This window comes from Rosa rugosa, chromosome 1 (assembly GCF_958449725.1).
Source record: "Rosa rugosa chromosome 1, drRosRugo1.1, whole genome shotgun sequence".
Lineage (NCBI taxonomy): Eukaryota > Viridiplantae > Streptophyta > Magnoliopsida > Rosales > Rosaceae > Rosa > Rosa rugosa.
In genome coordinates this window covers 32,730,185-32,738,330 of record NC_084820.1, presented here as the reverse complement: position 1 = coordinate 32,738,330, position 8,146 = coordinate 32,730,185, and the positions used below count along the sequence as shown (strand labels likewise).

Here is an 8,146-nt window from a genome sequence, read left to right as displayed (position 1 = left end):
AGAGAGAGAGAAATCGGTGAGGGGGGGGGAGAGAGAGAATAGATCGAAGAGGGGAGGGGAGGGGAGAGAGAGAGAGATGAGTGTAATTTATTAATTAAAATGAGGGCAATACTGTCAATAGATGTTAGATTGGGTAAATGGGAGTAAAAAACTCTTAGTAGAGTAAGTGAGCAATTTTTAGGCTAAAATTGTGTAAATGGTCATCATCCCTATAAGATAAGGGTTCATGCATTATGGTGATTTTTGATATTCAATCAATAGGCTCAATAAGCATGAATATAAAATTAGATTTTGGAAAACATTACTTGATGAAGAACGGATGAATCTTCAGCTTATTTGTGCATAACTGAGAATGTTGTCTTCTCAGCCAATCCAAGAGCCTGTTTGTGATTCAGATCCTAAACCAAATTCAACGATGATCCTCCTTTGGTTGATCAGCAATTTCAGAGCTTTTTGTGCTGATAACGTGTTGTGAAACAATAGTGAAAGAATTTGAGAGAGAGACAGAGAGAGTTTAGAAGTAGAGAATAGAATGTGTGTATTCATCTCACTATGAGGAGGTTTATATAGGAGCACATGGTGTACACAAAAAGGTAACGTTTAATAGCAACGTTTTTTACTCCTACTGACAATTCTATCAATCACCAACCTATAGGGATAGGCACCTTTTACTCAACATCTATTTACATGATTTATCCATAATTCTTTACAACATATTATTAATTTTTTTTTATCTGGGTTTACTAACTCTGACGAAGAACTGCTTTAATTTATACTAGCCCTTTAAGCACATGTCAATTGGCTTAGAAAGATTACATTAGACAGTCTCAGATCTCATGCTCTGTCTGAGAGTCTTAAGAGCGACTGGTGGTCTTTCATAAGCATAACAAGACACTCTCAGTCTAGCTGTGATTTAGAAATGAGACTACTGCCAAACCAAATAAAGTGACATTACAAATACGCAAGCAGTTAGCACTGTTCAGCATCTACAGGAAGACTTTGAGCAATGAGCACAGACACAGTACTGCACTAGACATGCATATACGTGAGCAGCACAGTCAAGCGAGTATACTACTCCCTGCATAAGTGAAAATTTGAACACAGAAGTGATCTAACTGCAAAGTAGTTCATCTTCACTCATTAATAGTACTACCAATATATTAAATAGCATCCAACTGACCCCCGTTCATAAGTTATTATCCCTCCGGATGGTCACTCCTAACGAAACGGTACAAGATAAATTAACCAGTTCAGCCTCCTAATAAAATCCAACACACAACATATCCTACAGAAACATTGGTAATATAACTTGGCCTAAGAGATAAAACCCTGCCAGTCGGCCGGTCACCAAAAACAACTTGGGAAATCCCAGACAAGATCTTCATACTTCCTGATCGTCATCCTCAGCAGAAGTTCCTTTGATGCTATTTTCCTGTTATGTAGAACAAGATAAATCACAATCCACATTAAACCGATCATAATCAGATGAGTACAGAATGAATAGTCCATCAAATTTCACAAAATGGGCCTAGTAAACATTAATTCATCCATCTTCAGGACTGCTTCTAGCAAAATTCTAACATTTTCCTTGCAAATTACATGGAGGTTTCCTGTAGTTAAAGCCAATTTGTCCATCAGTCGCAATTTCAATCTTGTCAATCATATCCATCTGATGTAGTCAATTAGCAAATGCAATCAAGGCAAAGTGATCGAAGACCACATTTTGGGTCACTTCAATCATTTAAGCAGGCGACGACTATGATAAATTTCAAGGTCGTACAACTATTAACTAACTATAGTTACCAGATTGACAAAATTAAAGCTACAGAAACCAAAGTGAAAATCGACACAAGCTGTAGGTGCTAAGATTGTAATTTAGCACTTTTTGTGACAGCAGATGAGAAAACATAAAGATTAACATGAAAAGCCCATGAAGAAGATGAAGTAGTCCAATAGCTATTGTTTCGTTACAAACTGTACCCAAAAAACAAAAGATAAATCTTTGCATCTCACAAGGTTCAGCAGCAAATGACAGAAAGAAAAAATATGCCAAATATTTTCCCTTCTATAAACAAGCTTTTGAGATACCGCTCCCCAACCAACAACCTTAGCCTATTAAGAGAAAGGCCAGGTTTAGTAGCATCCGTTTAAGCTTAAGATGTTGGACAATCTCCTTTACTAATCAAATGCAGATCTCATTTACAATGAGATTCGTTATTCAGTCAAAAGACTAAACTCGCTAAGACCAAAAACTGCCTTACATATGCATGCATACAAATATAAACATTGCCATCCTCAAACCGCCTAAGTCGGTTGAACTGAGCAAGTCGATCTAATTTGCAACTTCCAATAGATGTTGACACACAGGGAAAGCAATGTCATAGATCCTACTCGGTAAAGTTTATATTGAAGACCCACAATTAATGTTTATAGACCCTATTCAACCAAGCCAATGATTTCAATTTTAGCTTTCAATTGCTTTCCTTCATTTTCTATATGGTTAATTTACTTTTACTTAAGGCCATCTCACTGACAAGGAAGAATTGAGGCAAAGAAATCTGGAATCCGAACGTATAACTGATATACATGAGAACACCACTGCACACAAACATTAAGAAATCAGGAAAGAAATGAGTGAAACAAATAAATTTTTAGTAGTAAATATCAAACTATATATATATATATATATATATATGTTGTTCAAGATAGATGGTCAGAATGAGAAGAATCACATCCTTAAGTTGTGTACTGTAACTTTAGACAATCTCCTAGTCATGGAACAAAATTCTTTGTATTGGCCAGCCTGTTAGACTATTTATTTATATTATGCACATAAATGATGAGCATGGCAGTAAAGCTGAATGCAAATAAATATTAGGAAATTAGAGAAAATCTAGTAATTGATAAACAAAACTTACAGATGGTTAGATCAGAAATGCACCAGTCAGGTATGATGTGTTGGTCCATGTATAATCTGGTTTACGCAGCTGCCTGGTAAAGTATAGACCGCGGTGGGTCCCGAGCAATCGGGTCTGGATCTCCAAGGTGGATTTGGAGTCGACAGTAGTATTACTAATAACGTCATATTCAAATGTTATGAGAAGAAGACTCCCCATGTTTCCACATTGAACCTTCCATGTTGATGGGAAGAAGAATTTGTGCAGAACAAGGCATACTTTTTGAGCTCCGAGATGGACAAATTGAAAATCGGTAGAGAAGGTGTCATCATACTCATCCTCTCGAAATTCATAACACAATTCTGGCAGCTGAAGAGGTTTGTTGATAGGATGGAAAGAATCACAGTTGTTTGGCATGAAAAAGGTGGATACAAGCTAGGAGAGGTGCATTGTCAGGATGATAGTGAAACATTATGTTGAAAGCACCAAGAATGGGATGAGGGTGGCGAACGAAGAAATGTCCATGGTCAAGAAAGGGAAGGCTGTTTCCCAGACAAGAAGGTGACTCTATCCATCCATTTTCAGGCTTGGTGTCATCAAAGCAAAACACTCCACGCTGCTGCCATATCCAACCTAAGATTTTGTTGCTCCCCTCCAAAAAACACGCAGTGAAGTCCTCCGACTCTTGGCCGCGGATAAAGGGAGGCGCTTCTAGAGACCGCCACTTGAGGTCGTTTTCGGGGTCCAATACCTGAAAAGGCTGAGAGGGAGGAGTCATGCTAAAGGGGTTGTTCTCGATGCAATAGAGTTTGCGGTTCAGCTCCCCCAACAGCACGGCTTGTTTACCTGTTGAGAAGCTCTTGATTTTGGTTTTCGTTGGGGAGGAAACCTGGAATTTCCCCTAGGTCGTGTCAAACCAATAAATATCTCTACGGCCAATAGCAGGACCCATAATGTTTGGTGGGGGCCTTCTACGGCCGCCGGTGACAATAATTTGGGAGCCGAAGCGACTGCAATTGGAATACCATAAATTAACCTTGGACCTCTTATAAGCTGCTTTGCGCAACTCCACGGCAATATCATCATCAGCATCATCATTACTATTAACCTGGCTCAATTTGCTGGGGCGAATAACTTGATTCAGGTATTCAACAGCACCGCATTGACTCGACTCAAAGAAACATAAGTATACAGTCTTCTCCTTATTCAATTCCAATTCCATTTCCATTCCGATCCCGATTCCGATTTCATACCCTTCTTCTCCCATGTATATGCTGCCCTTGCTAAACTACTGGATCTTCTGATAAACTGCGAAAGGCTGCTGCTGCTGCTAATTTTCTTGATCATCATCAACTTCTGCTTCAGATCCTTCCTTGCACTCGCTAATTTTAATCTTAGAGATATTCTCGGAGATATCTTCGTAGATATCCAAATCATTGTACGATTATGTTTCCTTGTAAGACTTTGATTCTATGCTTATAATCTTCTATATAAAGAGACCCCTATTATCGATGAAAGCACAACTCATTCTCTCCCAATTCTCTCTACTATTCTCTCTGCATCTCTTTTCCTAAAACACTTATTTTGTTAAAGGAAAAACACATTATGTACCTTCGTCAAAGTAACTGATGAAGAGGGAATTAAGGAATTAGTGATTACAATTCAATCAGCATTTATCATCATTATTGTAATTGATATTTCCATTGTAATTCTCTCCCTATATAAAGGAATTATCAAATGAAATGAGTGGACCAATTTCCATTTACTTTTACACGTTATCAACACAAGTCTCTAGCCCTAGCTTTGAAAAGAAAAAAAAAACCAAACCGTAGAAGAAAAAAAAAACTTTTTCTTCTTTTTTGCGGCCTTAAAAAAAAAAAAAAATTTCTTCTTCCCTGTCCAAGCTGGCTGTGCCCACCCACCTATAGATCCCAACACCCTTGCGACAGCCTCGCACCTCTACAGCAGCCCTTTTCTTCTACGCCGCCCACCCGCGCCTGCACCTCAGCGCCCCCCGCACTTGCATAAGCGCCCAGCACAGCCTCGACTAGCAAACCACCAACAGATCTGAAACCCTGCCTCCAACACCAATCCCTGTAGCACCGACCCTTTCCTTTCACCAGCCGTAGAACCCAGTGCCCCTCCCCCCCCCCCCCCCCCCGCCCGCGCCTACGCTGGCCAACCGCCTTGCACCATCTGTAAACCAGAAAAAAGACGAAGAGAGAAAGAAAAAAAAAAAAAAAAGGGTGTGTGACCGGGCCCAGACAAAAAAAAACAAAAAAAACAAAGGGAGGCCTGCCTGGTGACGCAGCCCAGCAAGAAGAAAAAAAAAAGAGAAGGGAAAGAAGGCCCCGGCCCATTGCTGGAAAAAAAAAAAAAAAAAAAAAAAAAAAAAAAAAAAAAAAACCATCGCTACATACGCCTGCATCAACACGCGCGTGTGCTAGGATCGTTTTGTCTTCTCGAAACCAAGTATGTTTTCTTTTATTTATTTAATTTCATACTCTGGTAAATTGTAGAATCAACGTGCTTTAGATATTTTATTATTTATGTTTTTATTATGAAATTTTGAGCATGTTTTGTGAATTTTATTTACGCTTATTTAATTATGCCTACGCATGACTTTATATTATGCTATTGTTTATATTTTATTTTGAGCATGCCATATATACTTTGTCATATATTATTTATGAAATTTTGAGCATGTTTTATTTCATTTACGCTTATATAATTTTTCTTATGCATGCCTTTATATGCTATGTTTTATTTATTATTAAACGTGCTACGGTTATTCCTTTTTTTTTAGAATGCTACATGTAAATTGCATTTTGCCATGATAATGAAAATTCATGCGCATTACAAATACATAATTACCGTGATAAAGCATTTTCACATAGCATCAGAAAAAAATGGGACCATCTTGGCCTTGAAATCTAATTCATATTCTTGGAAAATAATTCACGTGGATGTCTTTATGACTGTGTAATTTATACATCTCTCTTGTTTATGTAGATGGCTGATCCAACTCACCCTGAATTTGACATTTTGGACTCAGAAGGACTTAAGTACCATCATTGGGTTTCCGATGTGGAAACTACCTTTATGGCAAAAGACTACACTGCCAGCATCAAAACTCCCACTGGCCCCAAAGACGATGGACCATCTGACAAGGTGAAAGCAAGTGCCTTAATGTTTCTAAGGAGACATATTGATCCTAGCCTACGCTGGGAGTACCTTCAGTTGAAGACACCCAAAGAACTGTGTGATGCCCTTAAGGGACGATTTGGGAACATCCATGACACTTTGCTCCCAGAACTGACCGTTCAGTGGAATGAAATCTACTTGCTTGACTACAAAATGGTCAATGACCTCAACAAGGACATGTTACGCCTAAAGGCACGTTTCAATTTTTGCGGAATGGAACTCACAGAAGATGATATGATCCAGAAAACTCTTTCCAATTTTCCTACTTCAGCACTTATACTAGCGAACCAGTATAGGTTGGAGTATGACAACAAAAGAATCACAACCTTTAATAAGCTAATCAACCTACTGCAAGTGGCTGAGAGGCATAATGAGGTTCTTTTAAACAACAATGTCAGGCCCGTTGGGATAAGGAAAATTCCCAAGGCTAATTATGGAAAAGTGAAAGGTGGAAAGAACCCCAATGCAAAGGGCGTTGGATGTGCTGATCCCTACCCACGTGGCAACAATATACCATGTGGAAAGGGATGTAGAGGTCGTGGTATGGGCCGTGGAGGCCCTCCCAATGTATGGCGCAGAGATGGTGGTGCTAGCCCTAGTGGTCATGGAAACAAAGTGCAAAAGGCACCTAAGAACCCTTCAGTCAAAAAGGATAGAGTTGGCAATGAACCATGCTATATATAGGTCTGGAGTCATTGGGCATTGGTACAAAAAACTGCCAAGCAAGCAACAGAGTAAAAACCACTTACAAGAGGTATAGGAAGTCTAAAGAAAAAGAGACTCACTATATGGAGGAAGAAGGCCATGATCCACACGTCAACCTTACAATTGCAAACTTCAATGGCAACAAGGAACTTGCTCAGTCAATGGATGCTCTAGATTTTGACTGATATGCTTTATTTTATTTTCCAAAGACAGTTGTTAAGGCATAATGCTTCATTTTTTTAATTAGACTATTGCTTGGTCTTAAAGTTTACTTAAATAATGGTTTGATGAATTAGATTTCTGAACAAGACCTTGATTTGATTATCATTGGCTTATTAATAAATTTCGGATTTTATTCTGAAGCATTTAATTTATTCGATTTTACTTACTACACATATTTACTTGGTTCGAAATAGCACTATAAAGATGTAAAGCAATACATCTAGAAAAAATAAAAATAAAAAATTTATTAGAACGAAAAGATTATCATTCTACCTAAATCGAAATACTCTAAAGAATATGAGATATATTTTTCGAATTATTTAATAATACCTCCCATGTACTTGTAGGAATGAATCGAGGAGAACCTGAGTGCTTAGTTAATAGTGGGACTACCTACACCATATTAAGGAATAGACAATTATTTATTGAATTAATAGCCTATAATTCCTCTGTGACTATGATGATTGGATCATCACAAGTAATAAAAGGGCGAGGATCGAAACTGCCAAATTTTTGCTGCCTAACGGCACAATGTTTAAAGTCACAGACGCTCTGTATGCACCAAGAGCTAATCGAACCTTATTAAGTTTCAAAGATATTTGTGTCAACGGTTATCATATAGAAACTCACTATGAGAATGGAACCGAATACCTTTATATTACCTCTAATGAATGTGGAAGAAAACACATTTTAGAGAGACTAATGAATCAATCTAGTAGACTGTAGCTCACTACTATTCAGATCATTGAATCCTATGCTGTCACCAACAATGAAATGTAGGACACTGACTCATACAGGCTTTGGCATGACCACCTAGAGCACCCTGATCGTGACATGATGATCCGTATTTTAAAGAACTCACACAGACATCCCTTCTTTCGAGTGAAAAATAAAATGCATGTGACAAAAATCCGCCACACTGCAAGGTGTCGGTCCTCGTACTGCTCAAATGCAGCCATTGCCTTCTGAAGTACCAGAAGCACTACCTCCCTCCCATTATGCCTCATTGAATATTTCAAAGGCACATCACTCGTTTTGCAAAGTCTGCTCTTTAGCAAAAACAAGATCGAGACCTTCCTATGCTAAAGATACAAAGCAAAACATTCCACTCTTACAAA

The 8,146-nt window shown here is 38.4% G+C and overlaps 1 long non-coding RNA gene across 1 annotated transcript; it reads right to left on the bottom strand.

Annotated features, from left to right (window-relative positions):
• Nucleotides 1-1,107: 1,107 nt before the first annotated feature.
• LOC133735602 (uncharacterized) lies at nucleotides 1,108-4,279 on the bottom strand. The gene is made up of 2 exons (XR_009859164.1): nucleotides 2,919-4,279; nucleotides 1,108-1,432 (listed from the first exon to the last, which is right to left on the bottom strand). It is a non-coding gene; the product is annotated as an uncharacterized LOC133735602 (long non-coding RNA).
• Between the last annotated feature and the right edge of the window lie 3,867 nt (nucleotides 4,280-8,146).